The sequence below is a fragment of the Equus caballus genome, chromosome 1 (genome assembly GCF_041296265.1).
Source record: "Equus caballus isolate H_3958 breed thoroughbred chromosome 1, TB-T2T, whole genome shotgun sequence".
NCBI classification, from domain to species: Eukaryota; Metazoa; Chordata; class Mammalia; order Perissodactyla; family Equidae; genus Equus; species Equus caballus.
The window spans coordinates 63,247,746-63,268,922 of record NC_091684.1 but is presented as its reverse complement, the minus strand read 5'-3'; the positions used below and the strand labels follow the sequence as shown (position 1 = coordinate 63,268,922).

The following is a 21,177-nucleotide window of genomic DNA, read 5'->3' as shown; positions in this document are numbered from 1 at the left end:
TCCTAAAATCTGGCAGTCTAGGCATTATCTAGTTATAAATGCAATCCAGGGTTACATGAGCTTTTTTTTTTTTTTTTTTTTGAGGAAGATTAGCCCTGAGCTAACACCTGTGCCAATCTTCTTCCACTTTATATGTCAGTCACCACAACAGCATGGTTAACAGGTGATGTAGGTCCACACCCAGGATCTGAACCTGTGAACCCAGGCCGCTGAAGCAGAGCACACCAAACTTAACCACTACACCATGAAGCCAGCCCCCGAACTTTCTTAACAGCCACTCAACTGGCTCATGCTAAGCATGCAGTCCAACTAAGAATCTTCTTTCAAAAATACTGTCAAGCTGAGTCTTTTCATTCCCTTCCTTGTGCAAATTTAAATGCTGGAATTTAAAATTTATTACAGTTCAAGTTCATCTTGTTGGTTTGAGTATATCTTCCAATATTTTAAAATTTGTTTTGAATCTTGATTCTGTCATCTATGTCATCTACAAATCTAATAAGCATTCCCTTTGTGTCACTATATAAATCACTGACAAAAATGTTAGATTTGGGACATGGTATGTTTAGGAATGAAATCACTGGCTTTCACAGTGTAACCACTTTCACGATAGAACACAGGAATCATCATGTGTAAGTTTAGAACAGGAAGCTGATATTTCCAAAGTAAAATGATTTGGGGCAAAATTTCATTAGAAGACATTTCACCACATCCAAGTCATTATTTCATCTTTCATCATTTATTCAGGATGAATCAATTAATTCAATCTGACTGTACACAATATAACTACAGAAGCAGAAGAGGTCACAGAAAAGTATCCAATATTGCAAAGTTGCTTTCAAGCATTTTGGTTACCCAAGCAAATGAACATACATTAAAACAAACTGCATTTCATAATTAATAAATGCTCAAAGTGTACCTTCATGACAAGCTATTACCACAATCCTCACCTATAATCAAAAGAATCATTCATATCCATTACCAACAATTTCAATAAGACTGACATTTTATACATTAAAAATATAAGGGAAAATACCAGAATTGGAACTCCAAATATTTTAACAGTCCATGACAAAAGTGAAGATTGTCCAGATCTTCAGGCAAATCTGCCAAAAGAAAAAAAAAGTAAATGTTAATTTGGGCATAAGGACATCCCTTTAATCTAGCAACCATCTATGGAACTCCACAACTATTCAACACCTGCAGCTTGAGTTTATTAGTACACTACATTTAATGATATATCAACTCTTTCATACCACTAAAGGATATTTAAGAATATGGAATTTGGGACAGGAAATGAAGCCCCAAAGCAAATGCCTAAAGAAATAAATTTCACTCTTCTTTGAGGCCAGCCCTGTTCTCCAAATTTGAAAAATTAGGTTTGTGATAAAGTCTAAGAAAGAATCTTATGAAGAAAAAAAAGCCTCCTATTACTTAAATAGGCGGGCAGGTATAACATTTTATCCGAAAAAAAAAAGTCCAAACTTGTTTAAAAGGTCAATATTAACTCTCTCAGGCAACATTCACTATTTGTTCCAAGGGTCACCTGGCATCTAGGTACTGATTAGACTAGCAAGATATGGCCAATAACTGCACCTAAGAGAAGGATGTACCAGTTTCCACAGCAGTAGGTATGTGCTGACATACGTCACATTTTTGGACAGTAGTGATCATTTTTACTTCAAAACCAAAAAATAAATTTAAAATAACAGTGAATAACTGCATTTAAAATAGTAGTGAATAACTGCATTTTGATCTCATGCAAAACAACCAAGCAACCTTCGATCCTCCATCTGCCCTCCCCCAGACACAGACACACACCCCACTCCTCAATTTAATCTCAAAATTAGCTCTCATCTGACACCAACCAACAGAGTTAATTAGGCAAAAGCAGATGTAACTCAGTTCTTTGCTACAAGCAGAATCAGTGTTAAAAAAACACACACACACAGCTAGGAGAGGAACAGAATCAGAAGTCTCTTATCCACAGCCAATTCTCAACTAAACACATGTATATTATCCACTTTATACATTATCCACTGCAAATTTTTTAATCTTAGGCTGGTTTGTTTCTGACATCCCACTGGCCCCACTGTAAATTAGTATATGCTAAGAGAATAGATTGAAAACCAATTTAACTTTAGTCTAAGCAATATCTAACTAGAAAGACAAATCTATAGGAAAAAAATTCATAATTCATTCAAAAGCCAAACAGAAATGCTTTTTTTCCCGATTCAAAATTACCCACACCACTTCTCTTTTTCAGAGCACTAGGATTTGTTTCATATGTAAACAGGACATTCTATCAAAAGTACAACCCTAAAAATCATTATTCTCATTTTTTTCTATAAAAACTTGAAAGTTAGACTAGAAAGCTATCAAAAAGGAAGTGAATCAGTCCAAATTAATTCTGGGGACTCATGCAACATGAAACTAAATTATTCTATTTTCTAAGGTTTTGAATCATTTTATTTTTAACTACAAAATAATATCAGTAAATTATATGGTTCTATCATATAGTTTTATAATAAAACACTAGTTACATCATTTATTACAGACTACTCTAAACAGATCTAGAGAAATGCTTAGTCCAACACTGAGCTTTCGGCTTCATTAGTAGGATATAAATATCAACACTATTCCAAAATATTCACATCAGCATAAGAGTCAAAATATCCTGGATCATAAATATTACGTGATGCCTCCTCTAAGCTTTTACTAAAGCTGTGTGTTGTTTCAAAATCAATGTCATAACACTTGAGTCATGAGATTACGGATGAGCCAAAAACAATGGTTAAAAAAAAAAGAATAAATATTAATAACAGAGTGTATTCTTTTGTCATCCTGAGTTTTCCTTGCTAACAGTTATTTTTAGCTCTCTCACTTTCATAAGCTCCTGGATTATTTTCATAGCCTATTATGTAACTGAGTGAGACTCACAAATCTTAAAGTATCTTCCAAAACAGAACATACACTGCTTAAGGGAAGGCACCTTGACTTTTCTTTTATAACCATCCAGCATAGACTATTGGCACAGTTGCTCAAAACAGCGTCTTCGGTTAACAAATATCTGCTGTCTGACATCAAACATCATCCACATGGTGATATTTGTTAACTTTCAAGTCCTGGATGCATCCATTTCCCCTAAAATTAATGTTCAAGGCTCAAAATGTGAATTGGGAAGTAAGGTTATAAATACTAATCAAAGAACAACAAATAAATATTTAGCGAGATGTTGTTGTGTGTGTGCAGCCGTACAGTAAGAGCTATGCGGATGGGAAGTAATTAAGAAGTAACAAAGCACTGCTTGGCATTTCCTCAAAAAGTTAAACATAAAATTACCACACGACTCCACAATTCCACTTCTAGGTATATACCCCAAATAACTGAAGATAAGTACTCAAATAAGTACACATACACAGAGGTTCGTAACAGCACTATTCACAACAGCCAAAAAGTGGAAACAGCCCAAATGTCCATCAACAGATGAAGAAATTAACAAAATGTGGTATATCCACACATTGGCATGTTATTCAGTCATAAAAAGAACTAAGTACTGATACACGTACAACATGGATGAACCTCAATAAGATGTGAAAGAAGCCACATGCAAAAGGTCACATATCATATAATTCCATTTATATGAAACTTCAGAATAGATAAATCCATAGAGAGAACACAGATTTACAGGGCTGGCGGGGGGTAGGGGAGCTGAGGAGAAACTGCTCTATGGGTAAGGAATTTTATTTTGGATTGATGAAAATGTTTTGGAACTAGATAGAGGTGGTGGTCACACAACACTGTGAATGTACTAAGTGTGAAATGTCACTGAATTGTTCCCTTTAAAATCGTTAATTTTATGTTACGTGAATTTCACCTCAATAAATTACTTTTTAAAAAAAGAAATAAAGCACTAAACTATAATACCACCAACCATTTTCTGACACCTGCTGTGGGTGAGGCACTACACAGATTATCAGTAAACCTTAAAACAAGCCTATAAGGTAGCATTGTTGCTCCACTTTGCAAAAGGAAAAGTGAGACATGACCTGGCCAAGACCTCAGACCAGTAAGTCATGAAGGATTTTCAATCAGATGCTAAAACCTAAACTCTTTCCTGTCTCTCCATTGGTTTTCAAACTAGGTTCCTTAGATCTCTTGTGAGAACATGCTTTGGGCATCACCTGCAGGTGCCCCTTGTAGGCCATAACCCCTTGTACCCAAAAAAGCAGCTCCATCTTAACTGTTCTATATATACAGTGGGCTTCTCCACAAGATTCATTTCAAAGAAAGGGTTCCTCTGACTACAGAAGGAAAAAACTGTGGAACTCTGGAAACAAGTGTGACTATATCTTGCTAAGTGTGGATGCGTAGAACACCACTTGAGTGGATGGGACTTAAACTGAACCTTGAAAGACAAGGCAGAACTTGGATAACTGTCTGGTTTCTCCAACCAAATTCAAATCTTTCATGGCCCAGTGCAAACAACACCTTCTCAGTAGCCCTACATCTCTTTGTCTAACAGGAAGCTTTTAGCTTTCTTACTATTTTGGCATTCATTTCCTACTTTGAATTATGCTTATTTGCATACTGACCTCATCTCCCTTACTAGACTGTAAAATTCTTAAGAACAGGATTCATGTTTGATTCATCTTTGTATGCTCCAAGATTGCCCAGGACCACAACTTGAACATAAGAAGGGTTCAAAGCCTATTGGTTAAATGAATACATCAGTGAATGAATGAAGGGAATCAAGGAGAAGACAAAGAAACTAAGAATGAGCTGTCAGACAAAATGGACACTGAGTCCATCCATGTGCATGCCTAGAACAGGTATGTGTTACAGAGGAATAAGAAATACAGTTGGCTGTCACAAAAGCTAGGCTGATGGGGCCGGCCCCACAGCCGAGTGGTTGGGTTTGCATGCTCTGCTTCAGTGGCCCATGGTTTCACCGGTTCGGATCCTGGACACAGACATGGCACCGCTCGTTGGGCCACATTGAGGCAGCACCTCACATGCCACAACTAGAAGGACCCACAACTAAAATATACAACTATGTACTGGGGAGATTTGGGGAGAAAAAGCAAAATAAAAAAGCTGGCCTGAAGCATGAGAACATGACAGATGAAGTAATAGGAAGCCACTGAAGGAGTAGTGACACAATAAGGCATAGTGGAGTGCATGCATGCACACACACAAATTTGTTGAATGTCTGAATCACTCTGGCCATAGTATCCATCCAGTATTGGATGGAGAAAAGAATGACTGAAGGAATAAACAAAAGCAACCAGTATTTCATCTCTTCAAATATCAATTTTATTCAGCTTATATTTATGAGTCTAACTCAGCAGCAAGCCCAGAGTAAGCACTCAATAAATGTTAGTTGAATTGAATATTTAATTCCCTATCTTTTTAGAATAATACTAAGTTCTTTCTCACTACTCATTAACATAGTTTTCCATTCATAAGCTAATAATGTTTTCCAAGGATTTCTAAGAGACTAAATCACCATGAAAATTATCATTTCAACTAATACATATTACATTAATTAGAAGTTTAATTTTTCATGTCATGCTCTCCTAGTTGACAATATCCTTGTTATGTCATTAAACTATAATTGTGTAAATCTGCTTCAACAAACAATAACTGAACCATCAATAAACTATTATGGCTTCCATAATCCCAGCAAAGATTAGTTTCAACATCATCATCATAAATGAGTAGAAACATGTCCCAAATCTCCTGGTGAAGCCCATGAATTAGGTTTGCACAGTCATCTCTGCATTTAAGTGCTCAAGAGTTTCAATCTCTAAACTTTAATCACACTGTTAGGAACCTCCCAGGAAATTTGATCCCTTGTAAAACAGGATTTTAGAGACAAGATGAAAAGTCATTTGAAGTCATCAGGCCTTCGGAGCCAGGGTACACTGATTAGTAATGATGATATATTATAACTAAGCATTTGCACTTAAGAAATAATCAACTAAATTTGGAGCGATTTTTGGGGGACATCTAAAATTTCTATTCAATCTTAGATTTCTTTCTAATTACAAATTAGCTTTAGCTGGGTTTTAATGACAAAGACAGAACAACATACTAAGAAAAAATCTGACATCTGAATTTTTAAAAGATTATTTTGAAAATATAGATCATCTCACACTTAAATGTTACCTTTATCACAAATGTCTTCAAACAGGGTATCCAGTATAGCCTGAAAACAAATTAGGGCTCCCTTTGAGAATCACAAAAAATTACAGATCTATTTTTAAAAATGACCACATATACAGACAGCTATTTCCACAATTTCCAGGGCTTACAGAACCTCTATGGCCATCCCAGGACCCCGGAAGGTCCACTGGCTACTCCAGCTTTACTTACTTTAACAGACACAGTGAGGTTGATCATTTTATCCAGTTTCACAATAATTATCTCTATGTGTGCTTAATTAGGACATGTGACATTAAAAGTAAAAATGTTATTCTCATTGATTTTGGAAATTATCAAATATGCTACTGAAATCTTACTTAACAAGGTGTGCTATGATGGGACGTATCTAGAGGGTAGGGATCAAGTCCCCACTTTGCCAGCTACCTAAGCTGTGGCATATTGGACATGTTACTTAATCAACCTAAGTCTCAGTTTTCTCATCTGTAAAAATGAGAATATGTCCTCGTTTTGCAGAACTGTAAAGAGGAATAATTGAGATAACAAATATGAAAGAACCAAGGATGGAGGTGGACACATGGCAGGAACATAATAAAATGCTAGCTCATAAAAGGAAAAAGGGCAATACAGTCGGCTGGAGACCTGTAAAATCTAATCTGGCTAAACTTCTGTGTGTACGATCATTTGCTCCTAAGACAAGGGGAAGTCAGCACCTGGCTCTTAGTCATAGATGTAGACAAGCAAAAATTCAAGACAGGAAAAAGAAAAAGCGAAGAAAAGCAAAAATAGATTTGTAATGGTGAGGATGGGGTCGATAAGAGTGTATTTTACTCATAATCATGTATCTCTAAGGTCAATAAAGCTTTCAGGAGATTAATACTGCATAGGAGAATATCTACTTGACGTGAGGGTAGGAAGAGTCTTAAAACAAGACACAAAAAGCACTAACCATAAAGAAAAAAACAATAAATCTGACTCCATTAAAATTAAGAACTTCTGCTCATTAAAAGACATCATAAAGAGAGTGAAAAGGCAAGCCACAGAACTGACGAAGGCATTTGCAACATACATAACAAAGGATTTGTATCTACAGTAAATAAAGAACTTCTAAACAACAATAAAAGACACAAAGCCCAATTTAAAAAAAAAATAATAGGGGGCAGATTTGAATAGGAACTTTACAAATGAGGAAATCCAAATAGCCAAGAAATGTATGAAAAGCTGTTCAACCTGATTACTAATCAGGTAGATGCAAAATTTACCAGATTAGCTAATTTGAAAAGCTAAGACTGAGAGTTCGAGAGGACAAGAAACAACGGGAATTCTCATACATCACTGGAGGGAGTGTGACATGGTACAACAGTGGAAAACAGTTTGACTGGTACCTAGTAAAGCTGAAAATAGCATCCTCTGCGACTAGGGCAACAACACAACTCATCATCCAAATCCAGACACTTTTGAGAATTAAAGGTATTACATTAATAATTACACCAGGACAACAGGTATAAGCCAGGATAAGCGGTCACCCTACCTTTGAATAAGCAATTCCAACCCTAGGGGCACACCTTAGAGAAACCTATACACATGTGCACCAGATGACAGGTACGGGAACACTCAGAGCAGCTTTGTTCACAATTTCCCCCAAACTGGAAACAACTCAAATATCCTGCAACAGTGGAAAGGATGTTACAAAAATTGTGGAAGATTGTGGGAGTCCTGTAAAAAAGTGCTTAAAGGTGCCTTGGAAATGCAAATTAAAGCATTATAAGGAAGAAATATCCCTCCATCACACTTCTCCCATCTATGCATCATTTACCATTCTGCAAGCAAAGACTGATCACTATAGCTCACACATCCCTACTTTCATAAAACAATTTCCTTTTCTCTCACTTTATACAAATACAGGCATCTGTATGCAGGAAAAGTGAAGGTATTTTGTAGAGAACTATCTAAGAGACTGAAAAGTCACCTGTTAGGAATCCTGGCATTTAATAAAGCCAGATCCATTAGTTAGGTCTTCTTCTAACCAGTATGTGAAAGTCCATGAAAGTTTCTAAAGCACATTAAAGTTATTTATCAAACTTCCTCAACTACCTTCCAATACTCACCCTATTTTACCTTTCATTCATGTTATGCCTTACATCTGACAATTTCCACTTTATCTTCACAAGTAGTGAGTAAGATAAACATTTGGTTATAACGGCAGACATAACATCCACTCTACTCAGAGGCCTGCGTATGGCTGGTAGGCAAAACTACTGACCATGTCATCACCACCAGCCAGTTATTCCCCTAAGTTCCCCCTTTAATGTTAAAACCTTCCTCTGTCTCTACCTTTTCTTCATTTTTTTTTCTAACCATCCTTTCACCTCCCCAGCCTTCAATCCTAAGTAGAAGTTCTCGGGTAAGAATCTGATCCTTTACTGAAACATGCAATATTATCCTTTCCTTCTTTCTTTTTTCTTCTTCTCTCCAAAGGCCCCCAGCACACAGTTGTATATTCTAGTTGTAGGTCCTTCTAGTTTTGCTATGTGGGATGCTGCCTTAGCATGGCTTGATGAGCAGTGCTAGGTCTGTGCCCAGGATCCAAACCAGTGAAATGCCAGACAGCCAAAGTAGAGCACATGAACTTAATCACTCGGCAAGGGGAACAGCTCCCTATCCTTTCTGTCTTAAAAAGATAAAAAGACTGCCCCAATTCATTTTGATACATGTGTGAAAAATATATATAAGAAAAGAATGGAGTGTTTTATTTCAGGCTATCCCAGAAAATCTAAGGTACACAAGTAAGACGGTAAGAATGTACGTTACTAATAGTCATATCAAAAAAAAAAAAAAAAAACCTTTGTTGAAGCACCACAGAACTAACATTATCCTAACAGAACTAACTCCCATTTGCTACTTCCATCTCCTTGTTCATGTATGGAAGAGTCTTCATATACTCTTTAGTTTGAATTTCCTGGTACCTCCACCCCAAACATACTTGGTTCAATGGTTCTCTTTTCCCATTTTCCACATCTGTAATTCTTTATCACTATCTATTCACAACCTTGGTCCAATACTCACTTTATCACATCCCAATACCCTCTCCCAGTTGCAGGACTTAAACTCCTTCATGGGGCACAGGAGGCCATTTGCCTTTGTCCCTGATCTCCCACTACTCCCTGCAGTCTGGCCATACCAAAGCACTTACAAATTCAAAAATACACAGTATCCTTTCCCAAGGGAGTACAGAAGCCTCATCCTGAAACACCCTTCTTTCCTTCTCCTGCCCCACCTTCAAGACTCCAGCTCAAGTTTCACCCAAGAAATCCACCCTATCTAACAACCCTGTGTCCCAAACTAACACCTTTCGTTGTCCCATCCTCAGTCCTGGTGCAGTCCACCGAATCACATTCACCTCGACCTACTACTGCCCAGCTCCAGCCATCTTTCTTCACGCCTGCCACCTTTTCCCACTCCCGGGAATCCCTCATCCCCATGAGATTTTCTGCTACAGATATATTTTGCAAGTTCTAAGTAGCCTCCCTTCACATTTAAGTCTGCTCTGCTGTCTTATCATCTTTCAGAGACTCTCCCAGGCATATCCACCCCACCCTGCCATGTTTATTTAATTCTTCATAAACCCAAAGCCTGCAAACTTCCTTTCTATTCCAACATGCCAATTCACCCAGGTATCTCCTTCCCACCACAGCAACTGTACCTGCTCCTCACATTCCCCTAATACTACTCCCAATCCAATATCTACTCTACACTGCTTTCTCAACTCCACTCCACATCCACCACACCTAAATCCATCCTTACTCTGCTCTCAGACAACTGCAATCTCACCCTTCTGAATCATTTCACCTGCCTTCATCTACCCTTGGTCCCCCTTCCACATCTCCAATATTGCGCCTTTCTGTATCTTCCCTTCTGCACCTGCATGCACACGTCCACTTTCCCATCCTATCCATCCCCTCACCAGTCCTTCCCAACCACTCGCTGGCTCCCCACCGTTCCTACCAGGTCACTCCGATTCAGAAAACTCCTACAAGCCACCCACCTTCCGACCACCCGAGCCCCTCCCCCACTCCGATATCGCCCCGCCCCCTCCACCCTCGAGCCCCGCCCCTTGCCCTGGAGGCCCGCTGGGGGGCGGAGCCTGTCCCTCCTCCCCTTTCCCCGCCCCCTACCGTCACGCTCAGGGGCAGCCTGACCCCGAGCGGCCCCGCGGTGACCCTCGCGCAGAGGCCTGTGGGAGGGGCGTCACAAACCCCCGATCCCCACCTTCTGCTCCTCTCCCGCCCAGTCTCCTCCCCCTGGGAACGCGCTGGGTGGGTGACAGACCTGGCCGCGCGCCACTGCCACCGCGCCTGCCGGGGGTGCTGCCGCTGCCTGAGAAAAATCCGCGGCTGCCGCCTGGAGGAGGTACCGTCGCCTCCGCCACCTCTGCCGCCGCCGCCAGGGGTAGGAGCTAAGCCGCCGCCATTTTGTGTCCCCCTGTTGTTGTCGTTGACATGAATCCGACATGACACTGATTACAGCCCAATGGAGTCTCATTAAACCCGAGCCGCGGCCCCGCCCCAGCGCTGCTCCATTGGACGACACCGCAGACACTTAGAGCCACCCGTTGGCCTACGGCTCTGTCCGTCACGCACACAATAACCATTCTGCACCCCATTGGGGCAGATTCCTGCCGGTCATCTCGCCCCGCATAGACACACCCCTCGACACACATCATCCCCCTCTCCGGCACCACCCCGGGGGAGGGCCCACTGCCAGTACCAATCAACAGACCGCTGGGCCCGCCTCTTCTGGGCACCTATTGGTCCAGCACTTTTTCTCTCTCTCTGACACCGCGCCACCTCTACTTCCACCTACCCGCCCCCTCTACCTCTAGAAATGGATTGGGTCTACTCGCAGGAGAGGCGCTTGGCCTTACTGGCTGGAGACAACGCCAATCAGAGGGCCTTTTCCCTCTCCCCTCCCCCACTCAACCCCAAACCCCTAGCCCGCAGCTAAAGTTTGTGTGAGAGCTGATCGCTGGCGGCGGCCGCAGGATTCAGGGGTGGGCGGGGGCGGGGGCGGGCGCGCGCGGGCGGGCACGCGAAGTTAAAATTCGAGGTTCTCAGTCGCCGGCTCCCGCAGTGGAGAGCGCGGACGGGCGCGCCGCCCGGAGCGTTCCATCCCGCCCCCTCCTCCACCCTCTCTCGTCCCGTCCCGGGCGACTACTCGCCCGCCCCCTGGCTCTCATCCTTACCCCCCACATACCCCTACCCTGGAAGCCACAGGCCGCGTGCAGGCAGAACGATGTTGCTGCAGCCTCCTCTCCATCCCATACCGAGGGGGAGCAAGCCCCTACCCGCCGGGCGTGCACCCCCCGGCTCCACACTAGCCCGTGTCTGCAAGCACGTGCACCGTTCGCCGCTGCCTCCAGCCACCCCGGTCCCCGGCTAACCTCGCCTGCAGCCCGGCCAATCGCTTGCTGCCCTTTGTTGCTGCAGCCCGAGTCTCCCCGCTGCCTTCCTCAGCCTCCGCCTCGTCCTTTGCCAGCCGCCCGGGTCCGCAGCGCCGCGCTCCCCCCGCCCGGGACCCACCGCCGCCGCCGCCGCCGCCTCCTTCTCCTCCGCCTCCTCCTCCTCGGCTCCGGGCTGCAGCGCACAGAGCCCGAGGCAGCGCCGCCCAGCCCTGCTCCCCCCGCGCCGCCAGCTAGCCCGCCCGGCCCGGCCAGGGGCGCAGCCTGGACCCCGCCCGCCCCAGTCCCCGCCCCGGGGGTACCTGCCTCCGCCCTGGGGGGCTCCACTCGCCGCCCTCCGGGGAGGGCGGAGATGCCGGTGTCCGCGGGAGGATGGGGACGCCTGGGCCGTTTGGGGCGGGGAGTGTGCCCGCCAGGGCTGGGACTGAGAGGTGCGGTCCTCGCCAACGCGCCCCCCCTCCCGCCGCTGTGGGCCCCAAACTTCGTCCTCCGCCCAGGCCTTGCACCCTCGGGCGATCGCGGCAGTTTTGGGGTGGAGGATGCCTCGGGAGCTGTGTCTACCCTGATCAGGAGGAAGAGGGAGCAGTGACATTCAGCGACTGCGGACAGGGCACGGCGGCGGCATCCTTGGGTGGGAGTGGGGATGTCAGACGCGGGCTGGAGGGAGAAGCTGCCCCTCAAGATGCCCTCTCCCGGCCTGAGAGGAGCCAGAGAGCTCTGAGCTGCTTTCGGAGTGCTTTCTTGGGCGTTGCAGCCGACGGCAGAGGTGCTGGGGGGCGGGGGGAATCGGGGGAAGACCGCTGGGGGGGCCCTTCCCCCTCTCCTCTAGCCAGCGCTCGAAGGAAGGCTGATGGCGAAGTTCGGTTTTCCAGGCTTCCCCTGGGCCCCCCGAGTTCCTGAGGCCCACATGAGGGAGGCTGGGGGCTTCTCTGGCCGCCCAGTCAAGGCCAGTCTAACGCTGCCCACATGCCTTCCAGCGCCCTCCAGACTCGGAAGAGATCGTCCCTCGTTCTTCCCGGAGATGGGTGGCATGCTAGCAGGAGAGACTTCCGAAAATAGGAAAAGTAGGCTCAAGAAATGGCTTCTACAGAGTTTGAGTACAAAGTTTCCCTTCTGAGGCGCCATTTCTTCGGGAGGAGGAGGAGAACTATGTCTTTGTAAAAGATCCAAATTTCAGGCATGGTGGCCTGGGTGGAAAACCACCTGTTGACTGAAGTCTGTCCCTGGAGTCAGGGCAGTCTTGGGCCCTGGCAGAGTGACGCAAGGTGCCAGGGAGGGGAGGCCCCAAGCTTCCTGCACTGGTTGACTCCAGCATCCTCATGCCACTGACAGTGCAGCAGCAGCATCTTCAGCTCCCCATTAGAAACCACTGTACAAACTAGGTAGGTACTTTGTTAGAGCAACTTATCTCAGACAAACAAAACAAGCAGCACAGCCTTGTCCTCAAATACAGAGCACAATACACACTTTACTTTTAAAGATCGCCTGTTCCTTTGGGGTGTGAGCTGCCTCTACTTATAGCTTCTTGGCAGCAAGGTGAGAAAGGAGCTAAGACAAAGGGCACAGAGTTGGATGAAAGGATAGATAAAGGGAGAGGGGGAGCAAAAGAGTTGTAATACTAAGCGCAAAACTGTCACTGGTTCCATTATAAACCCCTTTTATAGGTGTTTTATTACTTGGTTGTTAGTTTTAAAAAAACAAACCTCTTTAGATTAAATCTTGGCATTCAGGGGCTCAGCTCAGGGAAACAAAACACAGGGAAAGCTTGCATCCGCCATCAGCTTGGCTACTTTTGAGTTAAATTACTGATAAAACAAACAACGGATTGGGCTTCCTCAGAGTCTCTCTACCTCTTTTCTTTAGTGTCTTCAGTAGCTGGCTCAAGGTGAATTTTTACAAGGCATTAGTTCATAATTCAGTCTAGTTCATTGAGTTATTTCAAAGAGAAGGACGTTTATAAGGTGTGCTTTTTTTTATAACGCAGGTGCTGGGATTTTTATTCTCCAAGAAGTTACTAAGTAAACTTAAGAATCCTGGCAGACACTTTAGCTTTTACTTTCTATTTTTTTCCTATGGTCTGCCCAGATTCACTTTATTTTGTAACTTAGATTTGAGTGTCCCAGACTGCATTTTATCTCAACCAATAAAAATAAACCATGTCTTAATTAAAAACAAGTTTCAAAACCCCATTAACTGTACACTCAAACTAAAGTATGCTAAAGAAGCAACCAAAGACAATAAAAGCCAAAAAGTACACATTTCAGATGTCTTCAGGCAATGAATTGTGGGAGATTTATGAGCATCTAACACTCATTCTCACTAATGAGTTAGCCACTTGGCTTTCCAGTGCATCAAGAAGTGAAGAGACACCTTGGAGAGAAATGGGTCTTGTTCACCTAAACTTGTGGTCCTGTAACCCCAGGAGCTGGCAAACACAGAACAGAGAAATGTCTTTATCCAAAATCTTAATATGTTTTCTGAGGTTCTTTTCTTAACAAACATTGTTCTCTAACAGTGGCATGGCAAGCAAAGGGAATGTCTTGCTTCCCCATTGATACTCCCCTCTAAGGTGAGAAATCCTGGCTCTTGAGATAAGTGGGACTGGAAAGGAAACAAAGACACAGCCAGAGATACTTAATGCTACTCCTAAAACTCTCTTATCTATGGTATCTCAAGTCTTCTGCTGAGCTAAACAGCTCAGTTAAGAAGTTAACCTAGAAATAACTTGAATTGAAAACCAAGTATTGTGCAAAATTTGCAAGCTGACTGTGCTGAAGGATTATGAATCCAGGGGCTCACTGACCAGTCCTCCTCCCTCCCCTAAAACAGCCCCCAACGGCCACCACTGCCAGAACTACTGACAACTACAGTTATACTGCTCAGTGTGGTCCACAGATCACTGCCATCAGAATGATGTGGGAATGAGTGCTTAAAACACAAGTCCCTCAGCCCAACCCCAGAGATTCTGAATCAGTAGGTCTGGAGTGGGGCTCCCAAATCTACATTTTTAGCCCGTGACTTGACTTGAAGCTTATGATCACTGAATTTGAGAACCACTGGCCTAGGCTGAATCCTCTACTTCCCCAACTGGAAAGGAATGCTGCTTCTGTGAGTGTCTAAGCCAGACAGTTATAGTCCCTGATACTGGGATGATTCCATGGTCTGACCAACGTGCCCTTGAGTCCTGAGTAAGGATAAAAAAGAATGCAGAGGAGCTTCAGGAGCTGAAGGGAACCTGGAGAGTTTGATCTTTTGGGTTTGTTTCCTTGCTCTGAGGCAAATCAGACAAACAGCCTGATGAGAGACATAACATCCACAGATGCACTAACAAGTCCTTCTGAAGGAAAGTGGGTAAGGAGGCAACAAGCCTGGATTCAGAAAGGATTTGTCCAGGCCTCAGCCCCACATGAATTCTATTTACATTCAATTAGTCACTTAAAAAAATTGGTCTATACCTCCCCTTCCTACTGCCACATGGAATCTTCTCTCTTCATTAACCGGAAATTGTCCCCACACAGTGTCTGATAAAGTAAGTCAAGGGCAGAGGGAGTGTGGGATGACCAGTCAAACTATTAGTTTTAAATAGGCTAGCAAATTCAAGCTATAGCTTTGTGTATGAACAGCCTGTATTATCTTAAATACCAGTACTCTGCACCCACACCCCATTTGTGTGTTCCTGCTTAAAAACCTTTAATGTCTTTTAAATGCATTCTGGATCAAGTCTAAATTCCTTAGTTTACCTCTAAGGCTAGAAGTACATCTGCACCCAACCAATATCTCATCTCTAGTTTCTCCCAACTCATCACACTCCTCCATGCCCAGCACTCACTGTTCCCTCTGCAGCCATGCCTGCCGCTACCTTATCTGATGAAGACATTGAGAAGGGTTCCTCCAAACCCATGATTCGCTGCTGCCTCCTCTGGGAAGTTTTCCTGGTCTTTTCAGGTAGCCCACAGGACTTTGAGCACACCTTTACTCCAGCCCTGGCACATGTTAAGTGCTCTGTTATTATTTGTTGAATTATGGAATAAATAAAAGCACTTAGCACACTCTGTTGTCACATTTGCCAGTCTGTTGTCCTATTCAGCTTTTCTCCTGCATAGACCAGCTTGTTCATCTGTGTAACTGCCCTAATGCCTGCTGCTTAGTAGAGAAACACCATCCATACCTGTGGTTCCCATCCCTGGCAGTACATTAGAATCACCTGAGAAATTTTTGAGCCAGCCTAGCCCTTAAGTTCCACCTGAGGCCACTTAAATAAGAACATCTGGGAGTGGGGCCCATTCATCAGTATTTTTTTTTTTGAGGAAGATAAGCCCTGAGATAACATCTGTTGCCAATCTTCCTCTACTTTATATGTGGGACGCCTGCCACAGCATGGCTTGACAAGCGGTGCCATGTCCGCACCCGGGATCCAAACTAGTGAACCCTGGGTCGCCAAAGCAGAACGTGTGAACTTAACTGCTGCACCACCGGGCTAGCCCCATCATCAGTATTTTTTTTTAAAGCACCCTGTGCAGTCAGAGTAGAGAACCATTGATTTATATAAACCAGGAGGATGTCTCAGCATCAAGTGAGAAATTCTGAAGAAGACAGAGGAGTGGGAAAAGATCATAAAGTTAGCTAAATGTTGCTGAGAGGACAGAGTTGGCAGGGATCTTTTCGTTTTTGTTTTGAGACTCAAAGGTGTGGTGACCTTTCATTAATCATCAGAAGAGAGTCTTACGACTCAGTTTTTAGCACCAGGCTATACCAAAGAAAATTTGAACTATCCCAATACTTAACTTAATGATTCCCAGTCATTTGGATTTTGAAATTTTGGGGAAACTGTCAGAGTTGCCAACTTTTAATTTTGATAATAAGGACATTTTTAAAAAGAACTAACTGCCATCCACTACCTGCATCATTTCATAGGAGAAAGGACATTTTTAACTCCCAAAACAGTTAGAAGAACATATTCTCTGAATGAAAGCCCCTCCCGTTAATTTGAAAGTGGGCAGCTTTACTTCACATGTACATTTTCTTTCTTCCTCTTTTTTTTTCCATTGCAGTGCAGACAGTGGAACTTCATCTCTGAGTCTGGCTACCTGACAAGAGTACATTTAAGAATTACTGGACTATTTTATACTTTTCTAGGGGTAAGGAAGTATAGATCATGTTCAGTCTAACAATTTTCTCCAGTTTGTACGACCCAATGTACTCAACTAATCCAAGACGGTTTTCTCTTATTCTGTCTTCAGTACAGAAAGAAAATATACACCTCAGAGGGTCCGTGGCAAAGGAATATGGAAGAGAGCACCAAATTAAAAGTAGGACACCATATTTTTACCCATCTCTGCCACCAACTAATGTGTGTTCTTGGGCGAATCACAGAGTGGCATTGTCTTAAAACTTGGGTTTTCTATGAGACAGTAAGCCCTGTGTGGGTGCTGTGTCCTCAGAGCCTAGCACAGTGCCTTGTACACAGTAGATGCTCAATAAATATTTGTTAAGTTAACAAATAGATTAAATCAAGGGAGTTATTTTACATTATCTCTAAAGTCTTAACAGGCCCCAAATCCTACAACTTATTTAAATAGTAAACTGCAAATCTCTGCCCTCAGTAATTTATTATTAACTTACCCTGTGGTTCCCAAAAGGGCATTATTCTTGTATATAGTGTGCGTAAAGAATTAATGAAAGAGCGAAATTTCTGAATAACTTCCTTTTTTTCCTACCTCATTTTTAATTATAAAATTTGTATACATATGTGTCATAGAATGGACAATAGAGAAAAAGGAGAAAAATTAGTTGTAGGTCCTGATGCTGAATGATAATATTTTATCACATATTCTTCTAATTTTTTGCCTCTGTCAATATTTCTATTGTGACTGAAGGTTGGGATAAAATTTTCAGCTAAGGAAACTAGAGTAGTAAAAAGTAATTTACTAGAACTTACTAGAATATTGAGCTTCCTTAGAGAGTTTGCATTATCATAATCATTCCATGTCTGGAAATATCCCAGTTCTTCAACAGAATTGCAGAGAGAGGACCTGAGTTCTCCTTTCCAGTTATAAGGTGCTAAATGAAGTTAGCATGTCTAAAACATCCCAGAGAAAGCCAAGGGGGTAAGTCTGATGAGTCTTTTCTCCAGCTTGCTACCTTTCCTGGTATTAGGAACAAAAGACTGCTTGTGGGAGAATGTGGTTGAGCTTGATCATAACACCCTTGGCCAAAAACTCCTTCAGGGTTGAGACTGGATTTGGTTCATCTTTATATTCCCCAAATTGCCTTGCACATATGTTGAATAAAATAGAAGGTTAAGGATCTGTTATCCATCTGCTTATCTAAAGCCTACCTTTTAAAATTCGTAAATTAAACTGTAAACCTCATAAGCTTAAAGATTTCTTCTATAGTGATTTTTACACATCATAGGCATTTATTAAATGTATGAAGGTTGGATAAATACATTTCCTAACCACTGTGAAATAGTACTTCCTGTTACCCAATCTAAAACCACTTTTTCTAAGCTATGTATGTTTGTTGGGGAGTTGTCTTTAAACACTTAACACTTTAGCATTTGATCAATGGGTGTGTTTTATTTGCTATATACTATATTTGCTATTTTTTCTACTATATATATGTATACATAGTGTGTACTATGTATATATGTATATGTATATTATGTATATACATGACTAGGAACCACTCCCATCTCAGTTTCTCTCTTTCTAAGAGCAAAAGTACCATACTTTGAGGAGCTCTTCTCTACTACCAAAACTGTTTTAGCTGTTGCCTTCTGGAGTTTGCAGCCTATTAATCTGCTCCATGCGCATTACTTCAGTGGCTGATGTGACTTGGCATATCTACTGGCTGGGACTTAGATCTTCTGTTTTCTTACAATAGCAATGCCACACGTCAAGTAATAATCTTTAGTAAATAGTCAATAATGGCTTCTGATTTTGTTTCCTAAATCATAACCGATGACCTGAAATAACAACTCCAAGTTCTGTGTATTTGTAGTTTGTTGTATCTCAATCCCTGGCAGAGAGATCAGTGTTCACCACTATTCCCTGTGCTTCCCTACATTTCACAGTCTTCCTTTCAATTTGGTTAGAACCATGTAGCTAGTTTCAGCCAATGAATGATGAGCAGAAGTGGTATGTATTACTTCTGGGTCAAGGAAATTAAGAACCAAGATGGTCATTCTCTATTCCTCTCTTTCCCTTCAGAAGCATCTCAGAATCCATGTGTTCCAGATGAGGAACCTCAACTTGGCAGAGCCACTATTAGCCTGGACCTCTGAGTGACTGAAAGGAGCAGACTTCCCCGTACCGCCCCCCCACCCCCCCACCGCCACCACTTGCTTTGACATATAACAGGAGAAATACATTTTGTTGTGTTAAGCCAAAAAGATGTTGAAATGTGTCTACTACAGCAGGTAGTAGTGTTGCATAACCTAAATTAATATACTCCCTAAATGCAATACTTTACAAACACCTTTCTTAAATCTCAGTGACTATGTAGTTGAGGTAAAAGCACTCCTCTCTCCACTAATTATCCTCTTCTCCAAGCACCCCAGCTGACTGCCCATTGGCCATGTTTGTGATGGATATATCAGATATATCATGCTATGTTGGATCTTCCTCATAGTACTTTAGTAAACTATTGATGACGTGGAGAGAATTAAAAAGTGGATCCATTTCTCCATGTAAATAAAAGCTGTGAAAGCCTGGGGCAGTAGTGTCACTCTCAGGCTAGAATCTACTGTATTTTGCCCTGAAAGGAGAGAAAAGGAAGTCGGAATCACCTTAGTACTTCAGTGTGGCTTTGTTAGCTTTCAAATAATTAACTTTCTCACCACTGTAAATTGAGTTTTTTGGAAATAATGGATGTTTCTTGGGAATATGACTGCTTATTAAGAGAAAGAAATTCTACCCCAGTCCATTCAGTGCCCTCTTTGCAGCTTCTCAACCTAGTCTTGGAGCTCTAAGAAATGACAAATGACCTAGGAGAAGCATATTTTATTCCTATCAATTAAAGGAGTAGGGGAACTCATGTTGGGCATGGTGCTGCGTAATTCTGTGGTTCTACTCAAAAGCTCTAAAGATGAATAATGTGGAAATGCAGGATGTTGAACTGGACTGAGGGAGCATTGTTTGCTGAGCATGGCTTTAGACTGCTTGGTGTAACAATATTATTAATAACAGCTACCACTTACGGAGTACTTACAGTGCTAAGTGATTTCCCTGAATTGGCTCATTTGAGCCTCACAAAAATCCTTTTTAAATACTGCTATTACCCACCTCCTTCCCCCCACCCCCCGCCCATTCACAGACAAGGAAACTGTGGCCCTGAGGTGTTGAGCAGTTGGCAGGAGGTCAGAATTCCCACCCAGGCTCTTCATCCTTACACTCTACCTGTCCCTCAATGACATCTGAACCCAAGCCCAGGCCTGAAGCCGCTGCTCCATGAGGGTGGCCCCGTGGAGCTAGTCAGGAGACCAGGCAGCCACTGAGCAACCCACCCTCCTCCACTGCCCAGAGGGCACCTGTGGACCAGAAGCAACCCTTAGGCACCCACCACCTCACCCAGGCACTGAAGCCCAAGGCTCCTGGCCAGAGAGGAGGTTGGCTCCACCAACAATGAGAAGGCAGGAAGGCAGGAAGGCAGAAGGCCAAGGAAGGCGAATGGCCTCTGGGGCAGAAGGAAGGAGTCCTGCACTCAATGGAAAAGAGAAAGAGAAGGTGCTACTGGCAGCAACAGAGAAAAGAACCGTCCCAGGTAGACTTCCTTGGGGAGGCCTGAGGTCTAACCACTTGCAGGCTGTGAGGACACTGGAATAACCGCTTTGGGGTTTACAAAAGCCTCTCACTTAATTCCTACAAGAATTATTCTGGGGCCAGCCGAGTGGCGCAGCGGTTAGTTCACAGGCTCAGCTTCAGCGCCCAGAGCACCGCTTATCAAGCCATGCTGTGGCAGGCCTCCCACATACAAAATAGAGAAAGATGAGCATAGATGTTAGCTCAGGGCCTATCTTCCTAAGCAAAAAAAAAAGAAAAAAAGAGGAGGATTGGCAGCAGATGTTAGCTCAGGGCTAATCTTCCTCAAAAAGAAAAACAAACAAACAAACAAACAAACAAACCAAGAATTATTTTACAGAGAGAGACAGAAGGAGCGAGGACGCGACTTGCTTCCCCCAGGCAGCTGCTGGACAGGGGCTCCTCGGCAGCCCCTCACCCACCTCGCCCTCCCCCGCCACAGGGCGATGCTCTGCGCCTTTGTCATTCCATATCCCACGGTGGCAGCTAAGTCACTCAGCTGTCACAATCAGGCCTGGAGCGGCAGGATACAAAATAACTCCATGGAGACCTCCCTGTGGCAGGGGTGGGGGCCAGAAGGCCTGGCAATTTCAGCACGCAAAGGAGCACCAGCTGCATCTCGCAAGTTGCTAAATTAGCCGGGCTGTGGTTTTGCTTTTAATTTTTGTGTGAATTCAAGAATAGGTAGCGGATGTCTTGGCAGCATGTGAATGAGACCCTTTCTGAAAGAATTCACCTAGCTGAGGGCCGCTGTCA

The 21,177-nt window shown here is 43.2% G+C and overlaps 1 protein-coding gene and 1 long non-coding RNA gene across 13 annotated transcripts in view; one reads left to right on the top strand and one right to left on the bottom strand.

Moving 5' to 3' along the window:
- KAT6B (lysine acetyltransferase 6B) overlaps nt 1-12,060 on the bottom strand; it is a 191,736-nt gene extending 179,676 nt beyond the window's left edge. For 4 of the 12 annotated variants that reach the window (XM_070227692.1, XM_023645576.2, XM_070227702.1 and 1 more), the window contains exons 1-2: nt 11,603-11,737; nt 1,034-1,103 (exon numbers count right to left, since the gene is read on the bottom strand). The gene's annotated coding sequence lies outside the window, so the exon portion shown is untranslated. Of the gene's footprint in view, nt 1-1,033; nt 1,104-10,491; nt 11,225-11,602; nt 11,738-11,922 lie in introns of those variants that run through there. The other 8 variants (XM_023645577.2, XM_070227712.1, XM_070227723.1 and 5 more) reach the window with 4 other exon arrangements.
- On the top strand, nt 10,437-20,664 carry LOC138916289 (uncharacterized). The gene is made up of 5 exons (XR_011423383.1): nt 10,437-10,611; nt 16,672-16,758; nt 16,861-16,929; nt 17,625-17,727; nt 18,832-20,664. It is a non-coding gene; the product is annotated as an uncharacterized lncRNA (long non-coding RNA).
- The last annotated feature ends 513 nt before the right edge of the window (nt 20,665-21,177 follow it).